Consider the following 23,114-nt stretch of genomic DNA (forward strand, 5'->3'; position numbering starts at 1 on the left):
AAGCCTGTCTTTACTCCACCATCTTCCTTTAGAAGTTGCTTTACATTCTTGAGCACAATGACTCAAGAATTAACCATCAGAATCCGATCCAAGTAAATGCCTGCAAAAGCCTAACAACCTCTTGTGTGTGTGTGTGTGTGTGTGTGTGTGTGTGTATTTCTCCCTCTTGTGTTTTTGCTATTCTTCCTACCCATCCACTTAAGGAGCTTTCCCCTACCTCACTCATGACCCAAGTAACCAAAAAATCGACAAGTAAATACTATTCTCAGAAAATTTTTCAATCAGTAAATTCTCCTTTAATGTGATTAGATCATGCAATTCCACCCCTGTTATACTTGTATTTGGAACTACAGTTCTAGTTCTAGAGGGAAGGCCATATAGCATGCCAAAGGAGTCCCAAGTATAAGACAGAGGTAGAGGACAACTCTGAAGACAAGGGGAATTTTCTCGCAATCTAACAACCATCCCTGGCCTATATGTAAAGTCTGTCTGGTCTTCTAGTCTCCCATCACCATCCATGCCAAATCAACAAGTCATCTCTGTCACATTTCCCTATCATAAGGAAATTTATGAGTAAAATGAGATTTGGAATGTGCTTTGACATATTCTTCAGAATACAAAATAAATGTATGTAAAATAATCATACGCAAATGAAAGTATTAAGAGTTTCAATAAGCCAATATCCTCTTGAGTATATTAACATCTTCCAATAAGCTTGGAAACACTATCAGCTTGCTTAGAAAATCCTTTTATTTATTAAAAACAAGGCAAAGATAATCTTCCCACTGATTGGTAATTACCAGATACAGAGTTAATAAAAGTTTTAACCCTATCTTAGCAATAATCATTACTATGTCAATAAGAAAACTTACCTTATTATTACTCAGTTAACAAGTTCACATTATACCTCACTGTAAAAATGTTAAATAGTAAATGTTAAACAGAACAAATTTAGTTGTGATGTTTTACGCTTTTTGGAACTAGCGTTGTTTTCCAATTATAAAAGTTATGTATATTTAAGGTAAAAAAAATTAATATAACATAGGAGAAGTATATAAGAAAATAAAACTGAAATAATTCTTAACCTCATAATCCATATGCGGTTATCAACAACATATTGAGGTATAACCTTCAAGAATTTTCTCTATTTATGCTTTATTGTTATAAGCACATAGAAAATGGGAAAGATCAGACCTGTTTTCTGAGAGTTCAATTATCACCAGGCCATGCAAAAGCTCATGTTCATAACTCACTTTAGATTTTTTAAAATGAATGTTCTTTTAGCTAAAAGAAATATGATGAAAACCAGTTCCCAATAGTACTAGTTTGAAAGTTATGTACCCTAGAAAAGTCATGTTCTTTGTCTAATCCCATCTTGTGGGGCCAGGCCTATTGTTTAGGGTGGAAATTTTGGGTTGATTGTTTCTATGGAGATTGACCCTATGGAGGTTGACACACTGACTTGTGGGTGTGACATTTTGATTAAGATGTAGATGTGACTCCATGCATTCAAGGTAGGTCTTGATTAGTTTTCTGGAGTCCTTTAAAGGTGAAGACATTTTAGAAAAGCACAGAGGAAGCTCAGACACAGACATCTGGAGATGCTTAGAGTTCCAACAGTGAAAGCTTAGATGCAGAGGACTGGAAATACAGAAACTCCAGGTGACACCAGGAGCTGAGAGAGCTGACAAAAGCTAGACAGGAATCAGAGCTCAGCAGGCATTGCCATGTGCCTTTCCACGAGATGCTAAGCTAAGAGATGAAACCCAGAGTTTTGCCCCAGAGCAGCTAAGTCAGGACCCATAGACAGCTAAAGAGATAGCCACTGGAATCAGAAACTAAAGGCAACAGAACTGGGAACAAGGACCAGCAGACGCCAGCCACATGTCTTCACAGCTGACAGAGGTGTTCCAGATGTCATTCAGCCATTCTTGAGTCAAGGCATTTTTTCTGGATGCCTTAGTCTGGACATTTTTAAGGCCTTAGAATTGTAAACTTGTAACTTAAAAAAGCCATTCCATATCTGGAATATTGCACTCCAGCAGCATTAGCAAACTAAAACACCAATGGTTTGGAAAGAAATCCAAAGCATAGTAATATGGGGAGTTCAGATATCACTGAAATTCTGAAACTGTTCAAATGCCAGGAAAAAAAAATGTTTATTTGAATAGTTTTCATAATTGAAATGGATAGATTCATAAATACAGTTAATTTTATATTTTGACACTAAAAACATGAATAGCTTTCCTGTTTTCCATTTTGCCTCGAATTTTATCCATCATAGATCTTTCAATCACTGTTCTGTGAGTAAAATAAATACCAACACCTCTGTCACAGATTTGTGGTTCACACAACTCATCTTCAAGAAAGTCACATGAAACGTTTCCTCATACATTATTACCTTTATTTACATTTTTTATGTGTGGTGATTCCACTTAGATATAAATCTGCACATCCAATGCCTCAGTTATGTATGAAAAATTATAAATTATAATTTTTTGCCAAGAAAAATTAGCTTCTAAGAAATGGTAAAGAAATTGTACCGAGAGCACTAATTAGGAACACTGGGAGGTCATTTTGAGTCTTTAATGTCAGACATGTTGAATACATTAAAATTAATGCAATGGTGAATATTCACGGATATCTGTCACAAGTTAACTAATTTGAAACACACTGAATTAAACTCCACTGCTCTGAAAGGAGTTTCAGCCTCTCCTCTGAAAGGAGTAGGCACGTAGGCGGGAGTGCACCTCACTGCCAGGTGCGCTAGGGACCTCAGGTTGTAGCCCGGTCATCAGGCATCATTTGCAAGTTCCAACTATCTCTATTTCCCTGACTCCAATCTCAGGTGAGCGTGTGCTAAGGACAGCTGGCTCATTATAGGACTGAATGCTTTTTCCTTGTTTTATAGAAGACAGTCATCATTAAATTGGTATGATAGAGTCACCAAGCCTGCCTTTCTTTTCCTCATCCAAAAAACAACTCAATTTAGGAACTTTCCAGTAATTTAGTATAACTAAGTAGAGAGTAAGGTTTACATGTGCTTTTAAAATATATATATAAAATTTTAGAATAGTTTTAGATTTACAAAAAACTGTAGAAATAGTTCATGCCACACAGTTCCCCATTATTAACAACTTATATTAGTAAGGAACATTTGTCATAAGCAGTGGGCCAGAACTAATACATTACTATTAATTAATGTTTATTCAGGTTTCCTTAGTTTTTGCCTTATGTCCTTTTTCTCTTCCAGGATCCCATCTCAGAGGCCATGTTGCATGTAGACATCTAGTCTCTAATTGACTCCTCTAGGCTGGGAAAATCTCTCAGACTTTCCTCGCTTTTTTTTATGACAGTTTCTTTGATGGTTTTGAGAAGTACTGGTCAGGGGTTTTGTAGAACATCTCTCAGCTTGAGCTGGGCTGATGTTTTTGTCATGATTAGACTGTAATGATGTTTGTTTGAAGAAAGACCATGGAGGAAGCATGCCCTTCTCATCACAGCTTGTCAAGGGCACACCCTATCAGCATGACTCATCACTGTTGACATTGACCTTGGTCACCTAACTGAGCCAGTATCAGTCAGGTTTATCCCCTGGAGAGTTGTCTTCCTCCCCCTTATACTCTTCGGAAGGAAGTCACTATATGCATCAACTCCACCTCTTAACTTCAAACTGGAGTCACTACACATCTTAAATTGTGATTAATGTCATTTTTTTCCTCCAAATTATTTAATTTCTGACATTCCTGGAATATTGAGGCCAGTGTTTCCATGGATTCAGGTAAACTTTGAACTCAGTGAATACCTTGGAAGAACAGTTCCTCATTATTTCCTCCCTTTCTATTTGTACTTCTCTGAAGGTAAGGAAATAAGTTTTCCTATGAGTGTCATCATTTACAATCTGCTTACAGGGCTTTAAATTTACTACATTGAGTGTAAAATGTTGTATTAGTCCACGGTCTGATTCTGTTTAGAAAAAGGAATTTTTCATAGTCATAATATATACTTGCAAAACAAAGTGTATTAAGAATCTTTTTTTTTCATCTAGAAGAAACTGGAAAAGATTCTTAAACTCTCTGGACCTCAATTTTTCCATCTATGAAATGGGGTTAATAATAATAATAATTTATATATTTGATATAAGGCTTAGTATAGAAAATATATGTAAAAGTCTGGTACTCATCAGTTAATAGTACGTTACTATAAAACAAACTATTTTTGAAATTATTTTAAAATACGTTGTCAAAATTCCAAAGTATAATTTTAGAATGTCCTGCTTTCAATAAACTAGTATTGAATGTTGTGTGTGTGTGTGCATGCACCAAGCCTTGTATTGCAGGGTGACTATAAAAAGAAATAACAAGGACCTGCTCTTGAGGAACATTGTTCTAGCGGGAATGCTCTTCGGGGTACAAATTCTCCATCAATCCACTGCAATGATCTAGAAGGAATAACTCCACTCGCCTGAGTTCTGCAGGTCTGCACAGAGTTCCCAACCATTTCTAAAGGATCAAAGACAAAGAAAGTAAAACAGAAAACAAATATATCACTTTTTAAAAAAAAACAAAAGAACAGGAACAACATTTTCAACTCACAAATAAATAAATTATAAGTCGATTTTGTTTGAAGGAAATACTCATTTTTTCCTAGCAGAGGAACCTTACAGAGAATTTATGACGATGCTTAGCGCTTTGAAATGTTAACAAGAAGGATGAGTTCTGAAGGGGGCTGTGTTTCTGTGGCCTCTTCAGTGTGCATTCAAACCAGTATTTCCTCCAGTCTTTCATCAGAGCTTCAAAGTCTTACAAGTCGCTATCAAGCCCTAATGATTCTTGATAAAAGTCTAAATGTTCAGCCTCAGATGCAGAATGGCAGTCTTCTAGCACTGAAGCCCTACAGCATGCACAGGCAACCTATGGGGATGGGGTTATAAACAGACACTGAGAAACTTCTCCCTCTCCCCTTCCTTTCCTTCTTCTTCCCTTTCCCTTGGACTCAGAGCCAGTGATGTTCCCGATGTTTTAACCAAACTTCCTTTCCTCCCTCATACCCCTGGTTGCTAACTTACTCCCTAAATTTGTTAGGATCAAAGGATATCATGCTGGCAGGACTTGCGACATAATTTTCTGGGCCCCATGAAAAATAAAAATATGGGCTCCTTGCTCAAGAATTATTACAAATTTCAAGTTGGTGACAGCAGGGCCTTAAAACAAGAGCCAGGCTCTCTTGAGCTTGGAGGCCTATGCAATCGCAAAGTCATAACCCCTTGGAATCAGCCCCGCAGGCTGGGAGAGCAAAATGTTCCAGGGAAAATTTTGTTCTCCAGAATTACAGAGTGCCTTTCTTTTCTGAAAAGCAGTTGGAACAGGAGAACAATTCCCAGGCACTGTGCACAATGGGAAAGGTCAGATGTTGGAACCAGCCAGTAGTCACCAGCCTTCTTGAGAAGGAGAATGAGGAGCAGCAGGAGAGAAAGGTCTATATGGGAAAAAGAGGGACAAGAGCCTCAGGGCTGGGCTGGAGGAGGTTTGGGGAAGTAGAGAGAAGCTAACAGTAGAGCGAGTTTTTTATTGACATTTCCTTCAAGGATCGAGAAAGCTGAGACAGAAAAGATTAGGGGAAAGTTAATTGAGAACTAAGAATAAATTGCTATTAGTCTATTTTTCCAAATAATTTTGAAAAGATTTGCATTTCTACAATTATATGTTTTAAACCATATTGCATTTTCAATGACTGATTTCATTACAAATCAGGGCCATGTGGAGCTCTGACTTTCATTATGAGTAACCTGATACACCTACTATTAGTTAAATTCCTAATTCATTGCCCTAAGTAAGTTGATCTGCCTTAATAGAAGTTCACTTGATGGACTTAGAAATGTAAGTTTCAAATTAAGTCTCATTAAGTTAAAGATTCACTCTAATGTTGAGAATCCTGAGAACATGTTAGATTTCATAGTTCCCAGGATACGATTCAGAACTTTTTATTCTTGTTGATGCTGATGCAATTGATAGGATCATGGACCTCTTCTCTTAGAGACACTTCCAAAATCAGACAAGGTAATATCTAGCAAATAACAACCACGGCCAGGTTAAAATATTTTTACCAGCATCTTGATCTAATAACAGCTCTCTGTTGGTGTTGCTGAATCACAGAGAGATTTTCAAGAGTCTAGAGAAAAGGCCAAAAGTCATATTCATCAAAAGGTTCTCCTCAGAGAAGATGCCTCTTAACCGGACATTGGGAGGCAGAGAGGTTGTGGTTTTAGCCCCCCACAAACACTTGGAAAAGAGCAGAGCTAACAGCTGGTTTGACAGCTTCTTAATGAGAGATGTCAGACAAGAATATATACCTGAAGAGAAGGCCATCTGAACTTCACCCAAGGCAGCCCAATTTATAAATGTCAAGAAAAGACCAAAACTAGCCCACAGTTTCACATTTGTTACAGAAATAGACCTTACACAAAGAAGATGGAAACAAATAGAAGAATCGTAATAATCTCAGCAATTCTTTTTTAATTCTGCCGTCTAAAGGACAACTTTCACAAACTGCACTTTGGCCTTATGGCACAGTGTACACTGAGAACCCATAAAAATGGCACTGTGTACACTCTAAGAAGAGTGTTGATGCCAGTATCGTCGAGCACAATCATCTCTCTGATACAGGACCCTCAGACAAACGTCCCTTTGTACACTTTCTAAACAAAAGATAAGTAAGGGTTCCCCACATCCGCCTTTAATGAGATACCTAGAGACAAGGGCAGTGCTTTCAGTGAGAACTTCCCTTCGGTGAAAATGTTTCTAATAGGACAGAGCAGAGAGGCAGCATCGAGAATTCTGAGAACAGATTCTTCCCTTCAGCTTCCTCTTGTTCTGGGTAGGAATGTGGGCAATCCCCCCTGATGAGGTTTGTCCCCACTAACGAGTGCCCAGCTGGAGGAAATCATACTACTGGGCTTCTCCAACCACCAATTCCTCAGCCTTTTCCTACTGGAAGAAGCATTTGTAAAAAGGAATACCAGAGATAACTTTGAAGGAAAATTAAGACACAAATGAGCACTCTGAGGAAAGAGAAGAAAAAGAGAAAAGTCCCATCCACTTAAAGATGTGTGTGAAAGTGTAATCGTGGTTCGAGTGTGTTGTGTGGTGTGTGTGTGTATGTATTTATATATATATAGGAGTATTTATATATATATGATTGCATATGTATATATATTTAAATGACTATACATATATAATTCATATATGTGTACATGTAAATATGATTGTTCTGTGTATATGTATGTTGATAAAGAATTTCATATTTTATAATTGGTGAATTCTTGGGTCCCCCAGCATTCTGCCACCTTATTCCTGCACTTGGTCTCTTCTTTGACTAATGAAATAAAAATGTGAACCTGCCTCCCGCTGTGAGCCTAAAGCACCCCAATGATACACCATGAGCTCTGGGATTTATCTGACGAGGGCTATGGAGGAAATAGATAAAAGATAACACTGCTGGCTCCTGCCCCCTGCAATGCTATATGTCACAGAAAAAAAATGGTGTGCTCAAGGTACAACATAACACTACCTGGAATAGAATTTCACCAACCCTCTGGATCTGTTAGTTTAATATCAACTTCAAGTTCAGGATGGAAAGTCAGTTCCATGTCCTCCAAGATCATGGTTAATAAACGATTAGCATCACTGTCACCTGGGAATAGGGCAGAAATGCAGAGTCTCAGGCCCCACTCTGGTCCTAACGAAGCAGAATCTCTGGAGCCAGCACCCAGGAAACAGTCTCTAACAAGCTCTCCAGGTGATGCGCATCAAAAAGTAAGAGACGGACTTTGGAGAAGAGGCCGTGGAGGTACAAATCTCATGTGTTATCACAATGTATCTGTCTTCTGAATGAGAGCAGACTGTCAGGAAATATGCAATCTCCAAGGGAATGAAAGAGTAGGGGGCTAATTTAACTTTGAGCTAGGAATCAGGGAATTAATAAATATGTGTAGCTGAAGAAGAAGGATGCTTTACATAAGAAAATAGAATATTCAGAGTCAGTAATTGCCGGAATATCTGGGAAAGAAATACCCTGCCAGAGGCAGGGCTATTAGAGTGAAGTGTTCCTAATACAGTTAGAATTCCCATTAGATGCATTTCAAAACATACCTGGGATTTTGCTAGTTTCTAAAAGGAGCCTGATAAAAGATTTGGCGCTTATGAATCTAAAGAGACCAAGCCCCAGAGTTTTACTTTAAGAAATGTTCAAAAGCCTTAATTCCTCCCACTTGAGATTTCTCCTCTTTGACATCCCTTTTGTGTTGCATTTTCCCCAAATTGAACAGCCTTGTATCATAAACAGCTGAGCACTCATCTTGCGATTATAAGGAATGGCCGTCAAACATGCCTCCTGCTGGGTTTTTTTCATTATTGTTGTTATTGATCATACACGAGTAACAGGAAAAAACTAGAGATCACTCTGCACTCCGGCTTAGAAATCCATCTGCCCATGTGCCCAAAATGTAAATGAGGCAGATGAGGTACAGATTCGAAGAGTGAGAGGGGAGGAGAAAGCAATTCAAGTGAAGCTGGCCAATTGCACACTACAGAACATCTGAAGCTTGGTCCATTACCTGTGTTTTCTTTAATTTGAGTTTGCCAATGACTTCAGATGTTTAAACCTCCTTCCTATCCCATTAGCACCTGGACCTGGAGCAGTTTTCAGCTACCCTGAGAGATGGGCCATGATGGAACTTCTTCCCCAGCAAATGTGGATTCTTTGTGCTGAGTAAGTCACAAGGAGATGTGACTTTCTTGGATTTTTTTTTCCAGGCAAGTGATAAAGGGATGATTTGCTGGAAGTTTCTGTTGTGCCCTGACCCTGTGACCTCATGATACGCAGTTACAGCAACTCACTCAACCCAAAGGTCCAGAGAGGTGAAGGAATGGATGCAGGAATCATGACTGGCAAGGAATAGATAAGTCCATAGCCTGGGTAAGACCGTCGAACATCCCAGGTTGTACAGAAAATTGAGGGATTTTCCAAGACATGTTATTTTCGATGCTAAAACCAGCAAAGTATGGAGCAAACCAGGATGAGCTGGTCACTGTAGACCCAGCTTATCTCATTTTTGCCTCCTTAGACCACTTCAAAGTACCATAAAACTATGGTACCATTGTTATACCCACTGGTGGCAGATGGCATCTGTGAAAGCACTCCATGAAAGACTGGGTCTTATTGCACAGCTGGTAGCTTTTATGATCACATCTGACCCTTGTGGTCCTTTTGCCTTCCAACTCAGTCCATGCAGCAGGGACATATGGAGATTTTAGAGCAGAGACTTCCTTGGTGCCAAGTTTTAGAGAGGTGGGGCTCTGAGTCTGCACAGAGTGGGTAGTTGCCTGTATGATCCAGTCCGCAGTCTACCAAGGGACTCAATAGCTCCAATAAGTACTGGCTTGCTGTAGTATCTAATATTTCCACCACTGATAGAGTTTTCTGGAGAAAGTCTTGAAAATATTCACCTACCATCCCCTTTGTCAGCTGGAGTGTAGTTTAAAAGGTTCCACATTGTGTGAATTTAGTCATAGTTATTGAAATGATGCTTTTACTAACAAGTAACCAAAACTAGGGTATAGGTTGCTCAGGTGGTTTAGTGGCAGAATGCTCACCTTCCATGAAGGAGACCCGGGTTCAATTCCCAGACCATGCACCCAAACAAAACAAAATACTAGGATACATACTAGCCTAAACAATAAGGAAACTTCCAACAACACCTAAGGAACTTAGAGAGAGGGCAGTATTCAAGCATAATACGAAGAATTGTCAAAATATGCTATTAAAAGTAATGGGTAATTTTGTTCCTTCTGTTTTTTTTTTTTTTTTCCCTTAATATGTACTTCATCCTGGTCTCTTCATGGCTTCAAAATGACTGCCTGTGGAAATCTGAGTTATCTCGTGCATATTAAATAGAAGACAGAACTATAGAAACCCCTTCCCTACACATTAACTATGAAGCTCCAAATTATATGCCCATCCCTAGACCGCTTGCCATCACTAGGGTGATGTTTCATGCGAACCAGATACAACCTCTTTCTAGAGCTAGGGATGAGGTGGGTGCATGGACACAATAAGTGCTCTGTTATAAACTAGGAAATGGAAAATAGTAATAAATAAGCAACTATACTTACAAATTTGTTGCCAACTCAGTACCATGCCTATCCTCCAACTCTCCCCTATATTTCAAGTTCAGTAGCTTCTAGAAGTTCTGTGAATTTCCCACATCAACAGGCAGCAGAAGAAATTAAAAGCAGCATCCTATGTTTCCATCATTCCTGATATCCTAAATGCTAGTAAGTTTTCTTTAAACTTCACTTCCCTAATCATTCCCTAATCCTCCAAACACCAGTTTCTTGATGATCTCTTTTTCCCTTATCTACAAGAGTCCCTGTTTTTATGACCTTAAGTTATTATACCAGGAAAGAAAGAATGGAATATGATAGGGAAGGAAGTGATGCCAACTAGAACAAATGTCAGGTAATTCAGGGGAGGGACTGCCAAGAAGAAAAGCTGTATTTCCCTTGTTATTTCTAATTTCCTCTTTCACAATGCTTTCTAGGATTTTAGATGCATGACATTTGTCAACATTTATTGATTAATGAAACAGATAGCTACCCCTCCACGTACAACACAAACCTCAGATTTAGTGAGCATTTACATGGATATGGATTCATGAATGATCTATGCCAGGGAACAAATTGAGAACCATAAATCTAACTTCTAAGAAACTCCAATCTTAACTGCTTTGGAGAGCCATAAAATTAACAAAATGAAATCCAATCTTGTCTATAAATTAAGGATAAATGTTAAACAAATAATGCCTAATGGTTGCCAAAAGTAAACTAAAATTGGCTTTCCCACACATTGCTGATAGAACTGTGAATTGGCTAACACTCAAATTTGCAATTTGGCAAAATATTTCAAGAATTTTTAAAACGTTTTATTATTTTCTCAGATTTCAAATCTGAGAATCTATTCTTAGGAAATAAATCTAAATTTTGAAAGCCATATGCCTGGCCACCATACTAGTTTTCAAAATAGCCAAAAATGATAAACCACAAAAATGTTCAGCCATAAATAAAATGAATAATAAAGCTATAATAAAAAATCTCAACTAAAAATTATGCAGCAATTTAAATTATAATTTAATTTAAAAGTGTCATACTAAAATTAATATTTACCTTATTATAAATAAGATATTAGGTGAAACATTATATACAGAATATAATTACAGCTATATAAAATGTGTACAGACAAAGGACTAAAAGGAAATCTAGGATTTCCTCTTCTTCTTGACAACGTTCCAAGTTTTCTCTCATGAGAAGATGCTACTTTTATAATAGACTCTTTTCCCCACAATTATATCTTTTCATCATAAAATGAAACATGCTATCGAGAATAGGCAAATCCACAGGATAGAAAGCAGATGAGTGGTTGCCAAGGGCTGCTTAATGTGTATGGAATTTCCTTTTATGATAAAAATGTTCCGGTAGTAGTTACTGATCATGATTGCACAAGATTGTGAATGTACTTAATGCCACCGGATTGTACTCGTTAAAAAGATTTAAATGGCGAATTTCAGGCTATGCGAATTTTACCATAAAAATGATAATTCTTCACTTTGAAAACAATTCAAAAGTACGGTATTTATACAGCAGGGAGTCAAATTTTCTCCTCCATCTACCTCGCTTCCTACCTGGATTCACTCCTAACAGATTGGGGTGGATCCCTCCAGAAGTTTTTTCCCTTGTTTTTGAAAACAAAATTAAACTAATGCATGCAAACACAAATAGTTAGAAGTAGTAATGTGCTATAAGACTTTCACTGCAAAAAATAAAACTCTGCCCCTCACTTCTCCAAGTTGCAGAATGGTCCCCCTAGATAATGGATGAGAGTTTTAGTTGTACTTTCTGTCTTTGAAGTCCATATTTCTAAACTATACATTTAAATAACTATTTTTTATTTAGTCATTTTAGGTGTTATGTACAAACTTCCATTAAACCCCTAATTCCATTACACAATTCCTCTCCCCTACCTTTTCCTTCACCCCAACCTCCCATTCCTAACTAAACAGTACATTAATATTTGCACATAATCAGCAGGATGCAAGAGTGAGACATTAATACTGAGTTGTGTATTGTTATTTAAGCATGAGAAAAATGTGATTGCTCTAAAATATGTGAGGATTTTTAGAGTACCCTTCCTTGCATGTCTAGAGCAAGAAATAACCAAAATTTGAATGCTGTTCAAGCAATACTGCTGGAGCAACCAGATATCCATATTAAAAATGAAAACATGGCACCTACCTGTACAACATCAAATTAAAATGCAGTGTAAATTTTGAAATGTATCCCAGACTAAACATACAACTTAAAATTTCTAGATTCACATGGGAGAATATCTTTGCCACCTCAACTTAGGCAAATATGTCTTACACAATATGGAAAAAAATGGGTAATCTAAACTATAACAAGAGAGAGAATGGGGAATGAAGAAATGATAGCACACAGCACTTCCACCCATATTCATGTCATCTGACCCCTCCCAAATCCAACTGGGGAGGGATGTTTAAACCTCCTACAGAGAAGTTAAGCAAGGAGAGCAAAATGAATACTTGGCCAAGAGAAATATCATCTTCCAAAGAGATAAGAGAATAACAGAGATCAGAGCATTGCCTCTTCTTGCTTCCTATGGGTAAGTTACCTGAAACAGGCTGGAAAGAAGAGCAGAAGAGATCAGAAATGAAAATGGAAGCCCAAGTGCTACTTTATCAATGAAGCTACCTTCGTTGATAAGCTCAGCAAATTTGAGAACCTGGAGGAAGTCTGCTGAGAGAAATTTCCATTAAAAAAAAACACTGACAAATCATTTCCTAAAGGAAAACATAATATATATATATATATATATATATATATTTGGCATGGGCAGGCTCCAGGAATCGAACCCGAGTCTCTGGCATGGCTGGTGAGAATTCTGCCTCTGAGCCACTGTTTCACCACCCAGGAAAACATTTATTTTATTTTATTTTATTTATTTATTTTTTACATGGGGAAAACAATTTTGACACACAAAAATATAAAAGAAGATAAAGTATAAAAATAAAACGTAATTCCTTTTTGTTGAATACATTTGCCATTTGGGGAGTAGAAAACCTCATCCTTAACCGATTTCTCCCCAGAGCCCTGAATGCTTCCTTTACAGAGCGGCTGAATTGTCGGTACTTTGGGAAACCACTTCCTCAACTATTTGGTGCATAGTCAAAGCCTTGCCACCACTTTTCCCTCAGATAAAATAATAACCTATCTGAAATGAATATCTGCAAGATTTGTAGCTGACTGACTACGGGAATGATTTAATTTAGTCAGTGCTTTTGTGGAGGAGTGCCTCTGAATTTTGTCATCTTTTTCTTAGAATTATACATCGAATTTGTAGTCAAGAAGAAAAAATGATCAGACATCAGACATGATTGAAACTTGCTACAAATAGATGAAATGTAATATACCAATCAAAAATAAAACAGGTTTCCTGACATATATTTATTTATCATGTATTTCTACATCATCAAAGAAGCAGTACTTTATTTTTTCTTCTTTTTTATTCCTTAAATGACCTCACAATTCCCTTCAAATTCCCCTGGGTTTAAGATGACAAAGAAAAACTGTGCTGCTGAAGATACATATAGCACTCAAACAGAAGGGAGGGCAAAGTTCACGTTTTATTAGCAGGTAGTACAATCTGGTCAACTAGTTGTTCTATCACAGCATGCCACCTGAATTCCTTGGTCTCAGGTGAGAGAATTACATCTGATCACAAAAATTTCACTTGGGTAGACTGCCTCTTACGTTTTCCCCTTCAAACCATGTGGAGCAATTGGTATTACAAGGACTGTACTCTAAAAACCAAAATTAAACAGAAAACTCAGGGCTTGATTTCATTCCAAAGCATGGTCAAGGTGAACAGGTTCCAATATGTAATCATTTTCTGTTTTATTTTGCTTTGTTTTGCAATAGCAATCAATCTTGAAATTAAATAATCTTACAACTTTGTGTTTGAGGCCATATAGAATATTAATATTGATTTCAATGCTAATTCACTTATTTTTAATTAAGTATTGAATTTCTGACAAGTTCCATTTAAGTAATGAAATGCGTTATAATAATGCAGAGAGATTGTTTAGGGAGTGTGTTGAAGGATGAATTTTTTTTGACAAAGGAACCATGACTAAACCTCAGCATTGGCTTAATGTATAAGCAAAGACACTGTATGTCCTCAAGCTGAGCCCCTATTTATAAGTATTTCTATTAACACACAACTCCGATATTTCCCTATTGAAAAAGACTGTAAAGATACTTGGCATTGTTTGTGCTCCTAGATTATAATGCCACTTTACATTAGGGTTACCTTTTGTGCTCCATCTCTCCTGGCTCTGAAGGATCCTAGGGCTTTCACCTCACTCAGAGTAAGATAGAAGGCCCTATATGATCTACTCCTAATTTCCCATTGCACATCATCTCCTATTACCTCCCCCCATGCCCCTTCTTGCTCTCTGCACTTGGCTCAGCCACATTCGCCTCCCTGCTGTTATTTTATTTTATTTTATTTTTTACATGGACAGGCACCGGGAATCGAACCCTGGTCTTTGGCATGGCAGGCGTGAACTCTGCCTGCTGAACCACTTTGGCCTGCCCTCCCTGCTGTTCTTGAAGGCAGCCGAAGCTCCAGTCTGAAGACCTTGGGGCTTATGTCTCCTGCCCTGCAATGTTCTTCCCTAGAGAGCCGCATGGCTCCAACCTCATAACCTTGAGTCTGTTCTCTACTCATTTGCTTACTATCTCCTCTCCAAAATAAGTCAGGTCTTTATTTTGTTTGTTTCTGCATCTTCAGTGCTTAGAATAGTGCATGGAACAAAGCAGGTATTCAAGAGACACTTGCTGAAAGGATGTATCACTGGAAAGTAAGTTCTGTACTGAGTTCCATGCTTGGCACAAAGCCGACATCACTTTCTTTATCTGGGCTAAAGTAACTGAACCATACCACCTAAAATGTGCCAGCTAAGAAAGTACCATGCAATACGATGCAACATAAAAGCTGTAGGTGGCAGGGGAGGTGGAGAGGCCTTGGTTGTTATCACAGCTCCGCAGGAAATATCCTTGGAGATTCACTAAAATGTTTTGACCTCAGTGTTCTCATCTGTAAAATGAGGTTTGACAATATAAGCAGAAGTAATGGATCCCAGCTCCCCATTGCCCCATCCAAGGGCCTGTTTTATAAATGAAAAAAGCCAATTTCTACAGATGGTTTCAGCACTCTGCCAGAGACATGGAAATCTACTGTGGATCCTGTAGACGGAAAAGATTAAACAAAAACAGCCAGAACACACATTTCTTGTCCAAAATGGTGATCAAGGCAGGCTATTCAATTGCCTGCCTCCCAAAATCCTCTTTACATCCCACGGGATGTGAGTTGCATGGTGAATTCAATCACAATTTCAAGGATAACACAAAGATATTTAAGGTTTCCTAATTGTTTTAAGAGATAGGTAAAACATTCACACCAACACCTGACACTGTCAAAAAAAGAAAACAATTATGACATTTGCAATGAGGTGTACTTGATAGAGTGAAAGTAAATGACAACTTTATGCCTTCTCTCCATGCCCTGTTCAAGCTCTTCTCTTGATGCCATAACTCAGAGATTTCCTGCTATTTCTTGTCACAACAGCAGCCTCATTTCAATGATTAAAATGGTCATTCCACTGTAATAATGATAAGTATGAGCTTTTCCAAGGGCTTTAGCTTCAAATTCAACGTCCTCTACAATGCTACTCCAATTTCAACTCTATGCGTCTTAATTTGCGGGGATAGGATATGCAAACCTTTCCCACTATATGTCTCATATGTTCACATTTGCATGTCACTTTTCACATTCTTTTCTTCACCCAACATATCAAGTGATTTGTTGATATGCTCAAACTATCTGCCTAGGATCACATAAATAATGCCATTATTTACTAAAGCTTTTGATGATTCCTCCAAAGGAGAAAAATCCTAACCCTTCTCCCAATCACTGAAGCTCTTCAATGAAACCGTTCTCAGAATGTTCTGCTATTCATCTGAGCTATTTGCACATAGGTCTCAAGTCTGCCACTAGATGGTATGATCCTCGAAGGCGAGAATCTCAGCCTCTTAATCTTTTGTATCCCTAACAGCACTTAGCTCAGGGCTTTGTACAACAGTTATTGAATAACAATGACAAAAATAATGTTAGCAATAAGCTTGATATTTATTGAGTTTACAGTGAGCTCAGTATTATACAAAGCACTTGATACAAATCAGCAAAGCCTCACAGCCCCTTGAGATATATACATTATTAGTTTAATTACAGACTAGGAATCGGAGGCATAAAGAAGATGAGTAATTTGGCTATGCAAAGGCAAATCTCTTCATTTGAGCCCTTGCTGTTTCTCTAATGGGCCTATCAGTGAATCCTGGCTGTCCCATAGCATTCTCTCAGCACACAATGATGAGAAAAAAAAGAGGGGAAAATGTGAAAAATCTCCAAAGAATAAAATGAAAGGCAGATAAATTATTTACACGGCAAAAGGAGGAAGCCAGGATTGGAATCTAAAGTGCTCTGATAATAATAATTAAAGAAGTGGAATTATGCAAAATATTTCCTACTGAACGAATGTCATCTAAAGAAAATAATTGGCTATGTGAATTTCAAATATATTCTTAAAAATATTGGTGGAAACAAAAACACCAATTTGCATTTAGATCATATGGGTGTTAGAACGCATTGTGTCAATTCTTCTTGAATGAGTGTTTAGATGGAATGTCTCTATTGTTATTGATTACAGGTTTCTATAACCCGAGTCAACCTCCCTTTTAAAAGGGGTGTTAGTCTGACAAGGACTAAAATGCTTATTTTCTAATGAGCTTGGCATGTATCCAAACCCCACAGTCCTGGGACTTTGCGGAATTGAATTTGGATCATTCAAGGGGCAAAAGGGCACTTTTTGAAGAGATTATTTGTGACCTCACGTCCTTACTGGATAGTGTGCTTCTAGTCCCAGAATGATGGGGGAAAAACGGGCTGTTTCCATCCATGGGCTCAGAAATCTCCAGACAATATGGGCATTCACCAAGTTCACATTGTACTGGTTTAAATTGAAACACTGGATCACTACCCTGGGGTAACCCTAAACCTCTCTGCATAGAAGCAGCCAGAGTATGGAATTCATGGCAGAGACCCGAATTTGAAAAAGAGAAATGTTAGAAGTAATAAAAGCAAGAAGAAATGAAGTGAGAATCCCAGAGCTTTCCTTGCATGCCAGAATAAAGGAGATGTGTGTTACTTTCTTTTTTTCCGTGGGTCCCTTCCACACCTGTGGCTGCTTTCCTGGGGAATCAGCCAAAGTGATCCAATTTCTAACCCTACATGGGGAGAAATGATTCTGTCCCAAGAACAATAGGCTAAGGTTCAAATTTTCGACCTTTCTTCTTGTTTGTTTTTAACCTCTTTGATATGGGAATATCAATTTAGTACAGGGGTTCAGGGAATGCAAGAGGCCACTACTATATGCATGCAACAGCTGAAAGTTGGTTAAAAGGTTTACAGATTGAAAATACTGATGCATGGAGCTTGACTATTTTATTGTTTTGGGTTGATCAGTTAATTAAAAATAGCTGAAAATGACTGGCCTCCAGGGTACGTTCACAATGTGTATGTTATGATTTCAAGAAAGAACATATTTTTCTGCAAAAATCACACTGTTCATCAAAGCTTCTAGAAGGAGTTTTTCATGCAAATACTCATTCATCAATTTTTTTTGAGCACTTATGTGCCTGGGACTGGGCATAACCAAAAAAATCGAACAGAAAGAGCAATATCCATACAGAATTTAAAATCTAATATGAATATAAAACAATATGGTATTTATTGATGATTTACTTCCGACCATTATCCACACATTCTTGATAAAATAATGCACTACCAAAAAAACCAAAAAACAAAAAAAAAGCACTGTCATGCATTATGTGTTTGTAATCATGCAAAGTAGGTAGGTGATATCTATTTTCTCTGGCACAGTGATTTTGAAATGTAAATCCTCCATTCTTTCATAGTTAGATGCAACTCAGTCACCTTCACCAAGTCAGTTAATCTTGCCAAGCCTCAGTTTTCTCATCTGTAAAAAAGGACCAATAGTAATTCTTACCCCCTGGAGCTGGTATGAGGAGAATGGAATAACAAAATACAGGATCTTTCCAGGAACCATAATGGCATAATCCTTTCAACTAAGTAGATTCCCATCACTAAATCATAGATACTGGCACAATATAAGATACAATTCTGGCAGGCAGATGTTTCCAAAGACAGAATAAATGGTTGCTGCCAAAGGGGAATTTTAAGCAAATAATCATTTAGGTGAGTCACTAGACTAATTGATTTTCAAGATCCAATGCTCTAATTCTCTTAATTTTTTCTGGTTATTCATGCCTTTACGCCGTCTTCCAGGATGAAGTTTTTATTATTTCCCTAGAGTGAATCAAAAGCAAAAACAACACCAACCTGTACTCCCTGCCTAAGTCCTCAGGAGAAGGCTGTGAAACCTTCTGATACGGTCAGATATGAATTTGAAAGATGCAAAAGAATGTGTCTCAGGTCTTCCCTAACCTGAATATATCCATCAACCATTGGCAGTTTTATGTGGCAACCTTGCATCTGACCAGAGAGAGATCCAAGTACCAAACCCAGGTCCTTCTGACTCCAGAGCCTTGTCCTGAATCCCCACACAGTGTTCCAAATATGCACATGTGAGACTGGCTTTGGTACAGCGATGGAAAAACGTTCTGCTAATAGAGCTCTGCAAAGCGAGGCTTACCAATATTTACCGCAATCCCTGAGCTCTCCATCTATATAAGCTGCAGCTACTTTAGGGGTCTTGGGCTGTAGATGTGCTTAGATCTTGGATGTGCCATCATTTTTGTATTTTCAAAAATGTGCATATTGAGCATATTGTAATTGCGTTTGCATACCTGCAGTTGGAAGTCACAGGCACACACACCAATGATCTTAGAAACTGCATAATCTCCAGTCCAAGAAGAGACTGAGCCCTAAGTCTCCGGTCTGTGGTGATTCTGGAGCTCAGCAGGGCCCGTCTGGGTGAAGGAGTGCAGCACGTTTGTCCACAATTTTAATATGCCGAGTAGACAGGCAATGAACATAAACAGCGCCCTACCAGTTTGCCTGTTTGGAATAAAGGTAAATAGTCTGAATTGAGCTAATAAATCCAAGAGCAGTGAGGCCACAAGAGACAGCAAAGAAACAGAGCTGAAAGGGTTAGGGGGCGAGGAGAAACCGACACCAAAGGAAGTTCGATTCCACAGGAAGAAATGTCAGTCACTGGAGAAATCTCTTTCTTGAATTTGATTCTCTCCTCCCATGAGACATTTACTGTAATTTATTTTTCTTTAAGTAGTACTTGGGATGGGCAATTCTAGATTTCCCTCGTATCTGACTCGCTTCTATTTCCAGTTAGATGAATTGCTATGCCTCCCACACCCTCACCTTCAGTAGTTTGGTAAAGTCATAAAACCAGTTTTGGCCAATGGAATATGGGTGAAAGTTATATAACTCACTTTCAGGAAAGCTTTAGATCACTATATATATATATATAAGTAAAGTAAATATATATATATAAAGCTTTATATCACTATATCACTTTTTATCACTAATGCTTCACTTTCCAACCCATTCTCCCCCTGCCGCAGGGAACCCTGAAAATGTACAATGAGGCTGGAGGTAGAATAAATACTTGAAGCAAAGCCTTGCAGTGACCAGCTTGTGGAATCAGGGGGAAATAAACATTTGCTGTTATAAGTCACTGAGATTTGGGGTTTGTTTTCTAACAGAGCTAACCTAGCCTAGCCTGTCATTAGAGTGCTTGTCACCCACTGGTGTGAGTACAACAGAACTAGTTATGGGGGCTGCAGCAAATGGACAGCAAGAGACATAGACCTTCATACTTACATCTTTCCTCAAAGCTATAGCACAGAGTTTTCTTTTCCTAGGAACTTTTTTTAAAAGTAGCAAAATACATGTGGAGAAATCGAAAACCAATTTATAATGTGTTTGCATCTTTCATTTCACATGAAGCCTCCCTCTGCCATAGCACTTTGTAATTAAGCATGCAATAAAGTATGAGCTTTTGCAGACAGGGGGCCAGACTTACTTTTCTTTTCACGTGCCCCAAAGCCAAGCACAGAACTTAAAAACAAGTGTTTACTGGTAACTACTAATTATTCTTCTTCCAGGCTATTCTACTCTTTCAGATGCAAAACTCTATCCATGAGTATTATCCTTATTTCCTTTCCTTTCTAATTTAATTTGATGCCACAGCCTAGAAGGTGTTTGCTTATACTGGTCTCCCCATTTTAAAGGTACCCCTTTCTCTCCACTGATGATGTTGATCCCAGTTCCTCCAGGATCATATCCACACTTAATCTAGACCAAGTGATTCTCAAACCTTGTGGGTCTCAGATCCACTTTATATATTTAAAAATTATTGGGAATCTGAAAAAACTTTGATTTAGTTGCATGATTAGCTATTTATGTTTACTATAAAAGAAACTAAAACCGAAAAAATTTTTAAAAATGCATTTATTAATTCATTTTAAAATAGCAAGAACAAATACATCACATGTTAATGTAAATATGTTTATAAAAAGCACTATATTTTACAAATCAAAAATGCTTTTATTGAGAAAATGACATTGTTTTACATTTTCACAATTCTCTTTAATGTCTGGCTTAAAAGAAGACAGCTGGACTGTCTTAACTGATTTGACATTCAATTTGTTGCAATATCCCACATTGTATACCTTCTGAAGAACTCCGCTGTATACTTGTGAAGTCATGAGAGTTAAAATTATGGAATGAGCTTTGAATTTGTGCACTCCTTGAAAGGGTCTTGGGGGCGTCCAGGGGTCCCTCTCTTTTCTGAAATGCTTTTGTATTAGGAAACCCCACGGCAGAGTTTACCATGTGATTTTCTGATTGTTTTACGTGTAGTAGACATGGCTTCTGACCTAGACTGTAAATACCAAGAGGGCAGGGACTCTGGATGCCAAAGCCTGCTGTCACCAAAACCACAGAACCATGACAGAATTATGAGGTATTAAAGCTCCTCTATGTTTTAAAAATATGTAACCTTCCAGAAAAATCAAAGCTTTTAAATTCTATCTTATTCCATTCCTTCCTACCCCAAAGACAGGTACAATAACAAACCAAGTAGTCATCTTTACAGCTGTTTTTAATACTTTCACAAAAAATGCATCTGTAACCGTAGTCAGTTTTGATATGTTTGGGTTTCCTTTATGTGAATAATATTAGTGTGTGTCTTACTTTCTTTTGAACTCAGAATCCTTTTTTAAAACATATCTTTCTATGTTGCCACCTAACATTTTCATTTAAACTGTTCCGTATTCTTTTATTTATTTATTTATTTTTGTATGTTGTATGGCGGGGTCACATTTCATTATTTCTCCACGTGAGTGTTCCATCAGTGCAGCACCATTAGTCGAATTTTTTGTTTGTTTGGTTTTTGGGAAGTGCACGGACCAGGAACGGAACCCAGGTCTCCTGCATGGCAGGCGAGGTGTTCTATGTTTTTATATGCCATGTCTCATCTATCCATTTCTCACTCGTGGACATTTAAGTTGTTCCCAATTGGTCACCCATACTAATGATGATAGAATGAACATCCTTGCTCATTTCTCCCTAGTTAATTGTTTGCAATAACTGCTCTAGAGTAAATTCTCAAAATGGAATTTCTGGATCTTTGTACATGCACATTCTTGGTGTAGTCAAAATGCTCTCTAATTGTATGCGCCAATTTCCCAGCTGAGCATAAGAGGGCCCTTTCCCTCTTACTCTAACTTGTCAGGTTTTATTTCTGCTTCATTGTGCCCTGCTGTGCCTAGCACAGTGTTGATGGCCTGCAGCAAATACCTATTCCCTGCCGTACCTCAGGCCTGAGGCTTGGGCATCTGTATGTGGTCATGCTTTACAAGTGCAGGCATGTGGCTTATTTCCTTGTTCTTTGTGACCCATGCAACAGACAAGCAGACTGTTTCTCAAGTAGGCCCAGCAGAATATAAAATAAACCCAGAAGCCTGCTCTAGTTTATTCCATTCCAAGAGCACTTTGTGTCCTATGTTCTTTAAATACAGTAGCTCTCTCCCCTTTGATTTCCCACATCCTTAGCCTCTAAGGCAGACACTCTGTCTCTTACCAAAGCTCAGAGACAAGTGCAGCTGAAATGCTTCATCCGGGACAGAAGCTGCCAGATCTCTCTTCTGAAAACTTTACTGCAGGATGCATAGTTATGCAGTGAGAGACCTCTGTCTGCATTCAATTACACTGCTGCAAGGCTAATGTGATTGTTTCAAGACCCTGTGAACTACCAGATGTCCACAACTGACTCAAATGTTTCCCTGTCCCTATAAACTGAGGGAAAACCTCGAAGGAGGGTAGACTCCCTGACTGCAATTACTGTGATTATGTATGTATCTTTTCATTTGAGGGGAGGAGTGGGTGGGTGTATAAGAAAATGTGATAATTGCAGGGTTCTAACCTAGATTGACTTAAGTACCTGTAACAGACTAAGCTTGCAAGCTGTGCACGTTTCATGTCAGGAAATGCAAACTTGAGATGTAAATGAGTTTAGAGGAACAATATCTACTAGCTACTGCTGTGAATTTGGTCAAGCTATATGTTTGCATAGCTCTGGGATTTTCCTCTAGAAAGTGAAACTCAAATCCATAATGATCAATTACGCCACATACCATGTGGCGTAATTGGAAAATACTATTGCAATCATTTTAAACATCTGCCATGGTCATATTTGATGGCAAGCTGAAGTCTGACTTGTGTCACTTAGCATGCCACTTCATATACGAGGCAGACCCTGCCTGTCCTGACCCAAACATAATCCTTGACTCTTCCCCTATTTCTGTGTTTTAGAACAGAAAGTTTTTGCACTCCTTTCTGCTGAGCTCCAGTCCACTCAT

General features: G+C 38.2%; 1 long non-coding RNA gene across 1 annotated transcript in view; it reads right to left on the bottom strand.

Moving 5' to 3' along the window:
* Positions 1-23,114, bottom strand: part of LOC143678187 (uncharacterized) — a 60,466-nt gene that overhangs the window by 29,337 nt on the left and 8,015 nt on the right. Inside the window, exon 2 of the long non-coding RNA XR_013173100.1 lies at positions 4,368-4,502. This is a non-coding gene — a long non-coding RNA (uncharacterized LOC143678187). The remainder of the gene's footprint in view (positions 1-4,367; positions 4,503-23,114) is intronic.

Source organism: Tamandua tetradactyla, chromosome 3, assembly GCF_023851605.1.
Source record: "Tamandua tetradactyla isolate mTamTet1 chromosome 3, mTamTet1.pri, whole genome shotgun sequence".
Classification (NCBI taxonomy): domain Eukaryota; kingdom Metazoa; phylum Chordata; class Mammalia; order Pilosa; family Myrmecophagidae; genus Tamandua; species Tamandua tetradactyla.